At 36.5% G+C, this 14167-nt stretch overlaps 1 pseudogene; it reads left to right on the top strand.

Moving 5' to 3' along the window:
* The first annotated feature begins 4594 nt into the window (after positions 1 to 4594).
* LOC138167556 (small ribosomal subunit protein eS8 pseudogene) lies at positions 4595 to 12718 on the top strand (annotated as a pseudogene).
* Positions 12719 to 14167: the final 1449 nt, after the last annotated feature.

Here is a 14167-nt window from a genome sequence, read left to right as displayed (position 1 = left end):
TCAGCTCTGTCATGAGTGACTCTACAGAACAAAACCAATATACTTATGATTCAAACCAGGAAATGCACAGAGTCCAGTTTGGAGAATTCGTATCCATGCATATATGGACACTTGCTTTTGGATTTGAGTAAAATAGAGAACAAAAAGTTTTATACACAGATATTTTACACTAAAGTTTATAGATGAAATGTATCACTTGTGATGATCTTCAAGGGGGGGTGCATTTAAGTGGACAGAACTTCCTCATTGGGTATAGAATCAAAAGCATGAACTCCTATTTGGAAAACTGTATAGCTTAGCTGAATGCCCAAATAAATTTTTGTTTGGGAGTGGAAAGAAGTATACTTATGAAACAAACTTTTTGAAAATTTTGTTTCTTTTCTCCCTTCCCTCAATTTCTGAAAGCTCATAGAAGTAACCTAGAAGATTCTAACTAGCTTGATTATTATTTTTCCCCCAAAATGATTGTCAAGATGTGAAATTGTCCATTTTTCTGTGCCATCTGGAATGGAGACTCTAATTAGAAGCCGCTTTGTTGTTACACTAATGCTCAAGCTTTAACAAAACGAAAATCCTTATTTTTAAATGCAGTGGACTTTTCAAAAAACAAAGTGAAGCAAAGCATTGCCAAAAGTTCTGAGGGTTTCCTATTCTTTACAAAATCAGTGCTTTGGTAACTTTTGGTAACCTTTATTTTTAATGAAGCAAGTATCTTTGCCATTACTCTAGCACTTTGTTGATATACTTCTCTGGTTCTGTGATTAAATGGTCCCTTTGACCTCCACTGAATGTTTTCAAGTCTATCTCTAGACAACTCCCCTCTGTTGACTTTTCCTTTTCCTTTTAAGTACTGATTTTATCTTTGATGGTTTGATGCTATTGAATCATTCTGACCTTTTGTATATGTAATTAAAACAACTATGAACAACATCTCAATAAGATGTTTTCATGAATTACAAAGATGATTCATATTCAAGCATTGATTTATGTAAACTAATTGGCCACCATGTTCAGTTCCATCCAGCACATAAAAGTTAAACACTGTGCTATGTGTGAGAAACAAAGACTTAATGGAAAGTTATTTGTCTTCAAAGAAGTTATATTTTATTTAGGAAGGGTAGAGCTTCAGGAACAACATATGCACAAATAAAACAAGATAAATTGAGGAAGGAGAAGATATTAACACACGAGGAAAGGAATCAGGAAAGTTTTTTTGTTTTGTTTTGTTTCATTTTGTGAAAGCACGTAGATGGGAGATGGAGAATCAACTTCATGGAATGGTTAAAAGTCCAATTTGACTACATTATAGAATGCAAAGAGGAATAAAATAAAATAATTCTGGAAAGGTACATGGGAACCAGTTTATGGAAGCTTTAAATGACAAAATGAGAAGTTTGTATTTTATCCTAGAAAAAAGAGGAAGCATTGAAGATTCTTGAGTAGGGCTATTGTATGGCCCTAGATTGTTGTTGTTCATCTTTCATTCTTAAAGAGGACCAATGCCAACAGGAAGGTGATGTCTTGACTTGCAAGTGAATAGGATTTAAGTGAGGCAGGGCTTTGCAATGTCATTAGCCTCTCTCTCCAACAGAGTCATTGGAGCTCAATAGAAAGACATAGGTTGAGACTACTGGCTATGGTCACACTTGTGTCATAAGAATAGTTAATTATATGGAGAATATATGGGAGAGAAAAAGATTTTAAGCAAGAAGGCCGATTTTGAGGCTTCTAAAATAATCCAAATAAAAGATGATAGGGGCATGATTTAGTTTGGTGACTTTGAGAGTGCAGAGAAGATAGATGTAATAATGTTTTTAAAATAAACAAGACTTAAGAAGTGATTGGTAGAGGGGATGAGAGAGAGAGAGGGAAGATGTAAGGATAAGTCAGCTTTTGAATTCAGGTTAATGGAAGGATGGTGTGATCCACCGAAGAAAGAATAAAGTTTAAGGGAGGGGTTTACTAGAAGAGTGAGGGTAGAAAGATAATGAGTTCTATTTTTAGACATGTTGAGTACAGGATGTCATTAAGATGTCTACATGGAAATAATCTAGTAGGCAGTTGCTGATATGAAACTAGATATCAGGAGAGAGATTAGGGCTAGATATGTAGATTTTGTCATTTGATTAGGGAGATTATAGAGCCCATGGAAACTGGGATCAATAAGAGAACAAGTATAACAAAAGAAAAGAGGACCTTGGACAAAACCCTCACAAAAAGATTAAGACAGATCCAAAAATGGAACATGAGAAAAGAGCAATCAAATAGGTAGAAGAAGAACCAAGAATGAGTAGGATTCAAAGGTAGAGGAATATATAGTTGAACAAGTGAATTATATAATCAATACTGTAAAAGGAGGTAATACCACAGTAGAGGTGATGGAGTGAAGGGAAGGCGTGAAGGGACTAGAGGTCAAAAGGAAGAAAAAGAATAGTTTCAGGAGGAATAAGGGAGTAGGATAGAAAGTTTTGGTCAGAGAAGGAGTGTAGAGCAGAGAGAAAGAAAGAAAAAGGGAAATAGTACAGAAGTATTTGCTCTCTTGCCCAACCAGAAACAAAATTACCATGGATTTTTTGGAAGAAGCTTGATTCAATCAAAATCTGTAATAAAGTATTTTGAATAAGTCTTCTCACTTCATTTGAAAATATGGAGAGAACAGACTTCCAGGAGCCAAGATAGAGGAGTTAAACAACAAATCACTGTAATTCTCCTATATCCATCTCCAAACAACCATGATAGTGCCCTCAAAGAAATCCTGGAATAGCAGAACCAACAAAAAGATGGGGAAAAACAATATTTAACCCAAGAAACTTGGAATATTGGCAAGAAAGGCCTTGTCTCATTTTGGTAAAAGGAGGACACAATCCAGGATAGGAAACATCCCAGAAAACCAGTGGCAGATCCTGAGCCCCAGTATTGTAGAGTGGGCAAAGACTAACACCAGCCCACCCCATGTGCCTTAGCATAGTCAGGGGAATCAGCAGACTCCAGATTCTAAGACCACCATGTGCTTCAGTGTAGCCCCAGGAAAATGCAGAAACACCCCACTGGGCATCAGGACATACCAGAAACAACCACTAGGACCCCTGCTTAATACCAGGTAAACTACCAGACTCCTATGGCCTCCAGCAGCACCAGCTCCAGCACCCCCGCCCCACTCCACCTCCTCATCATAGCACCAGTCACAAGGGCCCCCTGGGGATAGCAGAGTGGATCAAAAAACAGAATCCTACAATATGTTCTTTATAAGAAACACACCTGAAGAAGAGGGCCACACACAGAATAATTGTAAAAGACTGGAGCAGGATCTATCATGCTTCAGCTGAAGTAAAAAAAAAAAAAACAGGGGTGGCAATCCTGATACCAGACAATGTAAAAGCAAAAACAGACCCAATTAAAAGAGATAAGGAAGAAAGCTACATCTTGCTAAAAGCTACAATGAAACAATATCAGTACTAAACATATATTCATTAAGTAGCATAGCATCCATATTCTTAGAGGAAAGGTTAAGTGAGTTACAAGAAAAATAGCAAAACTATGCCAATGGGGGATCTCAACTGTCCCCTCTCAGAATTCAATGAATCCAACCAAAAAATATGCAAGAAGAAAGCTAAGGAGGTAGATAGAGTCTTAGAAAAATTAGATATAATAGACTTTTGGCATGATGTAGACATAAAGGGTGACACCATAAACAAATTAAAAGAGCAAGGAATAGTCTACCTGTCATAGCTATAGGGAGGGGAAGAATTCATGACCAAATGAGGTAGAGAACATTACCAAATGTAAAAGATCATTTTGATTATATTAAATTAAAAGGTGTTTTTTAACCAAACACAATCAATGCAACCAAGGTAAGAAGGAAAGCAGAAAGCTGGGAAAGAATCTTTACAGAAAGTGTCTCTGATAAAGGCCTTATTTCTCAAATATATAGAAAATGAAGTCAAATGTACAAGAATATAATCCATTCCCCCATTATAAATGGTCAGAGGATATGAAGAGGCAGTTTTCAGATGAAGAAATCAAAATTATCTATAGACATATGAAGAAGTGCCCCAAAACACTTTTGATCAGAAAAATGCAAATTAAACAACTCTAAGATATCACTTCACACCTATCAGTTTGGCTAATATGACAAAAAAGGAAAATGACAAATGTTGGAACTATTCTCTCAGGGTGTATAAAACTCTGTATATCCTTTGGTCCAGCAATATCACTACTAGGTCTGTATCCCAAAGAGATCATAAAAAATGGGAAATGATCTACATGTGCAAAAATATTTATAGCTGCCCTTTTTGTGGTGGAAAAACATTGGAAACTGAGGGGATGCCAATTAGTTGGGGAATGACTGAACAAGCTATGGTATATGAATATAATATATTGTGCAATAAGAAGTGATGAACAAACAGATTTCAGAAAAACCTGGAAAGTTTTGTATGAACTGATGGAAAGTGAAGTGAGCAGAACCAGGAGAACACTGTACATAGTAACAGCACCATTGCATGAAGATCAACTTTGAATGACTTAGCTCTTCTCAGCAGCAAGAGGCACCCCCCACTCTGCCTCCTCATCATAGCACCAGACACAAGGGCCCCCAATGGGCTGCAGGGCAACATCAGTGCAACACCAGGTAAACATCCAGGGTCTGCAGCCACAGGCACAAGAAGCCAGAGACAGTGCCCCTGTCAAGTACAAAGTACAAAGGACTCACCAATGAAAATGCTATTCCTATGTAGATAATGAACTGATGGACTCTGGATAAAGATGAAAACATTTTTTTACTTAGTTTATTCTTTCTCATGCTTTTTCCCATTTAGGTTTGTTTCTTTGTCCACAACTGTGATGAATATGGAAATATTTTACATGATAGCATATGTATAAACTAAACAAACTACCTACTATTTTCAGAAGAGGGAAGAGAATAGAGGGATAGAGAAAAATTTGGAACTCAAAATCTTATAAAACTGAATGCTAAAAGTCTTCTTGACATGTTACTGGAGAAAAATAAAATATTATTTTAAAACAATAATTAACCTAGAATATCTTCCTGGCAGCCTGTTATAGGAGGAAACATGGTAACCAAAAATTAAACAAAAAAAAACCTCTATAAATGGGGCCAGAATGCCTGTATCCCAATCTTGACCTATACGTATACAAATTTTGTGACCCTAAAGACAAGTTATTTCCCCTTTCTAGAACTTAGTTCTTTCATTTCTAAAGCCAGATAATGACTTTGGCATTATCCAGCTCTTTTAATATTCTTTGAGGCAGCTTGGTGGCACAGTGGCTAATGCTCTTGACTTGCAATTAGGGAAACCTTATTTTGAATCCTGCCTCAAACATGCACTATTTATGTGTCCCTGGACAGGTAATTTAACCTCTGTTATTCTCAATATCTTCATCTTTAAAATGGGGATAGTAATAGCCCCTACCTCCCCCAGTGGTTGTGAGGATCAAATGAGATAATATTTGTGAAGTGCTTTGTCAAACTTAAATCTTGATTTTAGTACTAGCTATAATCATGATCATGATTATCATTATACTTACCAAGCTATAGCAAATTTGAAGGAAAGATATGTTCTTAAGGCTGACATGTCTTTTCATTATAAAATGGGAAATTGTGGTGGAAAAAACTCAGAAAAGAAAAGGGCTTCCATTCCTCTCAAGGTGATATTCTTCCTTTGCTTGGGATTTTTCCTATTTGAGGGAAGAATGGTGGGGGGGGGTGTGGGTGTGAAAGAGGACTACACAAAATGATCATAAGATAGTAGTAGAGTTAGAAGGACTTGAGAAATCACTGAATCCCACCCCTTCAGTTTACAAAGAAGCAAACTGAGGCACAGAGAGGTTAAAAGGCTTGCCCAAAGTCACATATGCAGAAGATCTGTAATTCAAGCTCTGGTCCTCTGACCTCAAAAAAGTACCTTAGAGACTGTTTGGTTCAGTCTTCTAAGTTTACAAATAAATAAATTAAGGCTCTGATATTTTAAAAGGCTTGTCCATATAATAGTACTCAGTGTTCTTCCTGCCATGTCATGTGCCTCATCTATTCTAACTTAGGTGAGAATATCTGTTACTTTTGAAGTATGAGGCTTGTGGAGAGTTTTTCTCTGTAATATTTTAAATGTAAAAAAGATGGCTAGAATACGGGACAACAAGGCAGCTAGATGGAACAGCAGTTAGAGCACTGAGCTTGAACTCAAGAAGAATCATCTTCCTGAGTTCCAATATGGTTTCAGATATTTACTAGTTATGTGACCTTGGACAAATCACTCAATCCTATTTGCCTCAATTTCATCATGTTTAAAATGAGCTGGAGAAGGAAATGAACGGTAAACCACTCTAGTATCTTTGCCAAGAAAACCCCAAATGAGGACAGGAAGTGTTGGACACGACTGAAACAACAACACTGGACAACACTTTGTATATCTTCCAAGAAGCTCAGGACTCTTTTGATTTTGCCACATTAATCATCATCTTATCTCATTGAAGTCAGAAGAGAAGGATCTGGATTTTATGGATGACAAAATTTAGAGAAAGGATATTAAAAGTCACTCAGAATTGCATAGTGGGATGATTAGCACCGGGTCTTCTTGATTTCTCTATCAATGGAACTTTAAGTATTACTCTCGTTATCATTGTTTGTTTTTCACTGGAGAAGATGAGAAATTGAACTTGAAATGTTCTATGCAGATAGAGCAAGGAATCTGGGGACCAAGGCAAAGGGCATATGAGAAGTCCCTCCAGATTGTTACCCTTGCTTCTGAGCTTCTTGGTAAATCTAGGGGACTAGAAAAAGCTCTTTTTTTTTTTTTTACCATGGGACATCATAGAAAAGTGGAGAGAGAAATTTATTTCTTTAAAAGTTGTTCAGAATAGAGTGTGGCTGTTTGACTTGTGAGTTCTCTGACCTTCTGTTTTGAGGACAAGACTGGTTATAAAATTTTTAAAGCCTTTCTTAGCACAGTTGGGCTCAGCAAATAAATGAGGCTTTCTCTATTGGTTTTACTGTGTGTCACAGTACAGTATAAATGATTAAATGCAGTTTTATTCTTTTATGTAGTCATCTCCCAAAGAAGTCATTTTCTCCTATTCAAGTTTCTCAAATTGCTTTAGAGACTTGTGGCTTAGAGCTTGAGAACTGCCTGGAAGTCAGACAACTTAGAAAAACATCTCCCACTCTAGCATTACTCAGTTACCCGAGAGATTCCTAGTGTTCACGAAATAGTTAACCCACATTCTAATTGGAAGTTTCAGTTTGGGATGATACCACACAACCTGGGTTCTTTTGCTATCCCAGGAACTTTATACATTTTTCACAGGCACAATCTTTGACAGCAGGCATTGTATATCTCCTCACTATGATTATGGCAGTGGGTACTTAATGAGTGCTGAGGGGGAGGTAGTGATATAGGGTAAAAAGCAATGGAGCTTTCTAAGTGAAATGGATGATTATTTACAAAAATATAAATTTCCAAGATAAACAGAAGAGGAAATAAAATACTTAAATCCATTTTAGAAAAAGAAATTGAATAAGCCATCAAGGAACTCCCTAAGAAATAATTTCCAGAGCCAGATAGATTTTACAAGTTAATTCTATCTAATATTTAAAGAACAATTAATTACAATGCTATATAAACTATTTGGAAAAATAGGCCAAAAAAGAGCCCTACCAAATTCTTTTTATGATACAAATATGGTTCTGTTAACTAATCCAGGAAGAGTCAAAACAGAGAAAAAAATTATAGACCAGTTTCACTAATGAATATTTATGCAAAAAATTTAGATAAAAAATTATCAAAAAGATTACAGCAATTTGTCACCAGGATAATACACTATGAGCAGGTAGGACTTATAGCAGGAATGCAGGGTTGGTTCAATATAAGGAAAACTATCAATATAATTGTCCATTTTCAATAACAAACCTAAACAGAAATAATATGATAATCTCAATAAATACAGAAAAAGCTTTTGACAAAATATAGCACCCAATTATATTAAAACACTAGAGAGCATAGGAATGAATCAGCAAGTATTATATGTAATGAGTACAAGCTACATGCATTCCCAATAAGACTGGGGTGAAACAAGGTTGTTCATTATCACCACTGTTATTCAATATTGTACTAGAAATGTTAGCTTAAGCAATGAGAAGAAAAAGAAACAGAGGGAATTAGATTAGGCAGTGAGGAAACAAAGCTATCACTCTTTGCAGATGATATGATGATATACTTAGAAAAACCTAGAGAAACAACTAAAAAAACTATTTGAAATAATTAGAAACTTTAACAAAGTGGCAGGATAGAAAATAAACCCACATAAATCTTCAGCATTTCTATGTGTTACCAACAAAGCTCAGCAGCAAGGGATAGAAAGAGAAATTCCATTTAAAGTATCTATGGATAATATAAAATATTTGGGAGTCTATCTACCAAGATAAGCCCAGGGACTATATGAACACAATTGAAAAACACTTTTTACACAAAATCATATCCAAATAATTGGGAAAATATCAGTTGATCATGGGTAGGCTGAGCTAATATAATAAAAGTGATAATTTTATCTAAATTGATTTACTTATTCTGTACCATACCAAACTACCAAAAATTATTTAAAGAGCTAGAAAAAAATAACCACAAAATTCATCTGCAAGAACAAAATGTTAAGAATATCAAGGGAATTACTGAAAAAAAAATTGCAAAGAAAGATAGCCTACCTGTACCAGACCTAAAACTGTATTATAAAGCATTAATCATCAAAACTATTTGGTACTGGCTAAGAAGCACAGTAGCAGATCAGTGGAATAGGTAAGGTACACAAGACACAGTAGTCAATGACTATGATAATATACTGTTTGATAAATTCAAAGACTACTTCTGGGATAAGAACTCACTATTTGACACAAAAAAAAAAACCTTCTTCGAAAACTGGAAAATGGTATTGCAGAAAGTTGTCATAAACAACATCTCATGCCCTCTACAAAGATAAGGTCAAAATAGGTACATGATACATAAAGGGTGATACCATAAACAAATTAAAAGAAAAAGCAATAGTTTATGTATTGGATTAATGGAAAAGAGAAGAATTTGTGATCAAACAAGAGATAGGTAGCATTATCAAATGGAAAATGGTTCATTTTGATTTCATTAAGTTAAAAAAAATTTTGTATAAACAAAACTAATGCAACCAAGATTAGAAGGAAAGCAGAAAGCTGGGGAGTAATTTTTACACCCAATGTTTTTTTTTTATAAAAGCCTCATTTCTGGGCAACTAGGTGGTGCAGTGAATAGAGCACCAGCCCTGGAGTCAGGAGAACCTGAGTTCAAATGTGGCATCAGACACTTAACACATTTCTTAGCTGCGTGACCTTGGGCAAGTCACTTAACTCCAATTAACTTGCCTCCCCCCTCAAAAAAGCCTCATTTCTAAAATATTTAGAGAACTGAGTCAAATTTATACGAATACAAGTCATTTTCCAATTGATAAATGGTCAAAGGATATGAAGAGACAGTTCTCAGATGAAAACTTGTAAGAATACAAGTCATTTCCCAATTGATAAATGGTCAAAGGATATGAAGAGACAGTTTTCAGATGAAGAAATTAAAACTATCTATAGTTATATGGAAAAAATGCTCTAAATCATCATTAATTAGAGAAATGCAAATTAAAACAACTCTGAAGCACTATCTCACACCTAACAGGTTGACTAATATGACAGAAAAAGAAAATGAAAAGTGATGGAGAAGATGTGGGAAAATTGGAACACTAATGTGTTGTTGGTGGAGTGGAGAACAATTTGGAACTATTCCTAAAGGGCTATAAAGCTCTGTATACTCTTTGATCCAGTATTATCACTGCTAGGTCTGTATCCCAAAGAGATCATAAAGGAGGGGAAAGGACCCGCATGTACAAAAATATTTATAGCAGCTCTTTTTGTGATGACCAAGAATTGAAAATTGAGGGGATGTCCATCAATTGGGAAATGACTGAACAAGTTGTCTTAAAGGAATGTAATGGAGAGAAGCATATATCTTTCTTGTTTTATACCCTATTTGATGTAATTCTTACTGAAGCAATGAATATCTTTCTCTGAAACTGTGTCTATTGAAGAATCTCTGCTGTGGCCCTACTCTCTGACCATCTCCACCTCACTGGAAGTTTGAACTTCATCCCTGACTTCTTTGACTCTGAAAGGTGAGCTTTTCCCCTAAATTTATGAGATGCTAAGCCTCCATGAAACTGTCCTCAGTTTCCTTGCCAAGGACACCTGCCTTTCAGCACTCTATGTGTGGCCTTCCATCATTAGAATGTAAGCACTTTGAGGGTAGGGACTATGCTGATTGAATGCATTTCTATTCCCTAGCACCTAGTAAAGTTCCTTGCAGATAGTAAGTGCTTGATAAATGCTATCCATCCATCCATCTATCTATCTATCTATCTATCTATCGGCAGTACCTTATCTGAGGAGAACTTAAGGAACTTATCTGAGGAGTTCTACACTGTAAGATAACCAAGCAATCCATGAAATGGTCATTCTTATTACTTTGGGGAATATAATGGAACAAGTCTTTCTAGATCTGTAACTTACCTCTCTGGGGAAGATATGCATATGATTTCATTTAGCTACAGCTTTTTCATTCCTTTTCTTTTTATTCACAGTGAAGATGCTAATATAGATATAGCTAAATCCCTGTAGTAGTGGGTTATCTCATCTATCCATAGACAAGTTCCCAAACAATGACATCATTGTTTGTAGATAGTCTAAAAACTGTGCAATGCTTAGCATTCTCTCTTTTCTGCCAGCTAAGATGGTCCCTTAAGTAGGACAAGCTGGACTAATCCCCACTTTTTTATTTTTATCCTTTTCTTAAGTCAACCATGTCACTAATATGTATTGACTTCAATGAAAGAGCTGACTCTGCAGTGATTTTTTTTCCTCATCAATTTTTGTGGTTAATTTCTTTAGTGGAATATGGGTTAGAACAACAGATATGGTATAAACATATTGGTGAAATAAGGGCAAAAGGGAATTCACTTGCTGTATTGCACTGAGCTGATCATATTACTCCCCTATTCTAATAACTACAGTGGTTTCCCATTGCTTGCTAAGAAATAAGCTTCTTGGCCTAATATGTAATATCCTTTACAATCTGCCTATAATATACCTTTATCTTTTTGTTTTACACTAGTCTCTCTCGCAGATGCCATATTGCAAATAAATTGAAATCATTCCCTGTTCCAACTTGCCGTTTTCCACCTCTGCATTTCTACACAAAATCTATACCCAGTCTACTTACTGTATCTGAAATAGATTCTGACTGTATGTCTTTGTATTGAAATATTTCCTTACTTTCAAGAACCATGTCAAGAATCACCTTCTCCTTAAAGCTTTTCCTGATCCAGCCACCTAGAAGTGATTCCCTCCCTCTTTAAATTTCTTATACCATTGGGCCCCTACTCATTTAGTCATACTGTCATTTGAATTATATGTATATATGGATCTTTATGTTATTTTTCATGTGAAAATCATAAATCCCTACTATCAGCTACCTTTGACATCTATTAAATGTTTGGATTATCATGGCCAAAAAAATTCATCATCTAGTGGCCAGTTTTCTATTAGTGAGCCTTCTTATATTTAACTATTCCTTGTATAGCTGCCTCAAAATGTCATCAGCTCTTGAAATGAAGAGATGAAATATAGGTGAAGAGGTAGAAGAGAAGAAAAGAAAACTAAAGGAAAGAAAAAAGGAATAAAAGATCTTACCCTTCTACTTGCCCCACTTATCAGGAGCATGACTAAGGGTTAGAAAGATTAATAATGATTGAAGGAAAAAGATTTTTCTGGTGACAGATGGAGTTGGGAATTTCAACTCTCTTGCTAATTACTCAATTATTTTTTTTTCTTTTTGAAAACCACATTTCTTGCACACCAGGAAGCAAATAGGGCAGAAAGTAGCATTAAACAGGATGTGCCTAAAAATATGGTTAAGAAAACTGGAGGGGCAGCCAGGTAGCACAACGAGTAAGAGCACCGGCTCCAGTGTCGGGACGACCTGGGGATCGAATCCGGGCTCTGAAACTTAGCACCCACCCAGAAACACCTGGCCGTGTAATCTTGAGCAAGTTACTTAACCCCGATTGCTTTAAAAAAAAAAAAAACTGGAAACTTCTTTGCAGCTCGGGCCAGCCATGGGGATCCCCCGGGACAGCTGGCCCAAGCGCCTTACCACAAGAAGCACAAGTATGAGTTGGTCGCCCACTTGCTAACGACAAGATCAGACCCACAGCATCCTCAATGTGTGAGTCTGAGGATGCAACAAAAAGTTCTGTGCATTGAGGCTGGACGTGGGCAACTTCTCCCGGGATTCCGAGTGCTGTATCCTTAAAACAAGGGTCAGTGATGTGGTCCACAATGCATCCAACAGTAGGACCGGACCAAGCCACTGCAGAAGAATTGCATCATACTCATTAGTAGCAGCCCATGCCGCCAGTGGTACGAGTCCCATTATGCTCCGCCACTGGGCCGGAAAAAGGGAGCGACGCTGACTATTGAGGAGGAAGAAATTTTAAATAAAAAGCGGTCAAAGAAGATCCAGAAGAAATATTAGGAGCAGAAGAAGAATGCCAGGATCAGCTCACTTCTGGAGGAACAGTTCCAGCAAGGCAAGCTCCTTGCCTATGTCCTTGACATCAAGGAAGGCCAGGCCAATGTGGCTGAGCATATGACTACGTGCTTGAAGGCAAAGAGTTTTACCTAAGAAAAATCAAAGCCTGAAAGGGCAAATAAATCTTAACCTGGGCATTCTCTAATGGAATAAATCCCCAGATTGTTTAAAAAGAAAAAGAAAACTGGAAACTTACGTTTCAGTTAAAGAAAACTCCAATAAAAACAAACACTAGTTTTTGTTTTTTATTATTCAAAATACTGGCTAAACTTTCCCCCCCTCAAGTACAGAGATTTTTGTCCAGAAATAACTTTTAGGAAGCAATTAATTTTGGTTTGTTTAAACTAGAATTGTATTATTCTGGACTATTTCAGCAGGTAACCTAGATCAGAAAGGAAAATGCAAGAACAAGGATGACTGAGGAAGCCAATGGATATAGATTTTACTTCAAACAAATTTGAGTTAGCATGAAACAATTGGGGGGAATCATGTTCTAAGTCAGGCTTTCTCTGCCTGCCCCACCCCCCAAAAAAGGGAACAACCAGGGGAATTTCTGATTAGATATCAATAGAGGGAGATTTTAAGAAGATCCACAAAATTGTACTGCTATGTAGCTTTTCTTTGCTGGCTTCTCCCATTTGAAAGGGGTAGGAAGTCATCTAAACAGAAGGGAGCTAAAACTTTTGAAAAGTTGCTTTAGAATCAGACTATGAAAGAAGCTTGCCACAAGCATAATTCTCAATGCTTTAGAAAACACACACACACACACACACACAATTTAGATAATCTGCATTGCAGGCTTAAAGTCCCTATAGTAACTACCTTGAAGCACTAGAGTATTCCCAATAAAAAGGTCTTGACATTAAGAAAGAAATATAATGAATTTCTAAGATTTTATCCTGGTTCTTCAACCTCCTGCTAGGTATCCCATTAGCACTTCAAATTCAACATGTCCCAAACCCAATATACATCATCTTTCCTTAAACCTGTACCTCCCATCTTTCTTATTTTTGCTGATGGTGCCACCATTCCCCCATCTACCCTGCCTCATAATATTGGAGGCATCTTATTACATGGTCTTTCCAAGGCACAGTCTGACCAGGTCACTTCCCTGACAAAAAATTTCTCAAAGCTTCCTATTGCTTCTAGGTTGAAATGTACAGCCTTGGTGTGAGAATCAGAATCTGGCACCATCCTTCCTTTCCAGACTAATTTCACATTAATCCTATCCTGAATATGTTCCACATTCCAAACAGAATAACTTACTAAATGTTGCCTAAACTGAATACTGATCTACCCCTTCTGCATTTAAACAGGATACTTTGCAAGTCTAGGATACAATCTCTCTTCATTTCCAACTTTTACAATCACTCTCTTACTTTTGCAATCATACTCTTCCTTTCCTCAGTTCAGGTTCTATTTCTCCCAGCAATCTTTCTTTATCTCTTCAACTGAAAGTGCTTGAACCCTGCTTAAATTTGCTAAAAACTTTATTCCATTTT

This window comes from Petaurus breviceps, unplaced genomic scaffold, assembly GCF_028583685.1.
Source record: "Petaurus breviceps papuanus isolate PSGF00001 unplaced genomic scaffold, PetGlider_PUasm1.0 229, whole genome shotgun sequence".
Lineage (NCBI taxonomy): Eukaryota > Metazoa > Chordata > Mammalia > Diprotodontia > Petauridae > Petaurus > Petaurus breviceps.
Note: the sequence above shows the minus strand (reverse complement) of the source record. Positions and strands in the feature narration are given on the sequence as shown.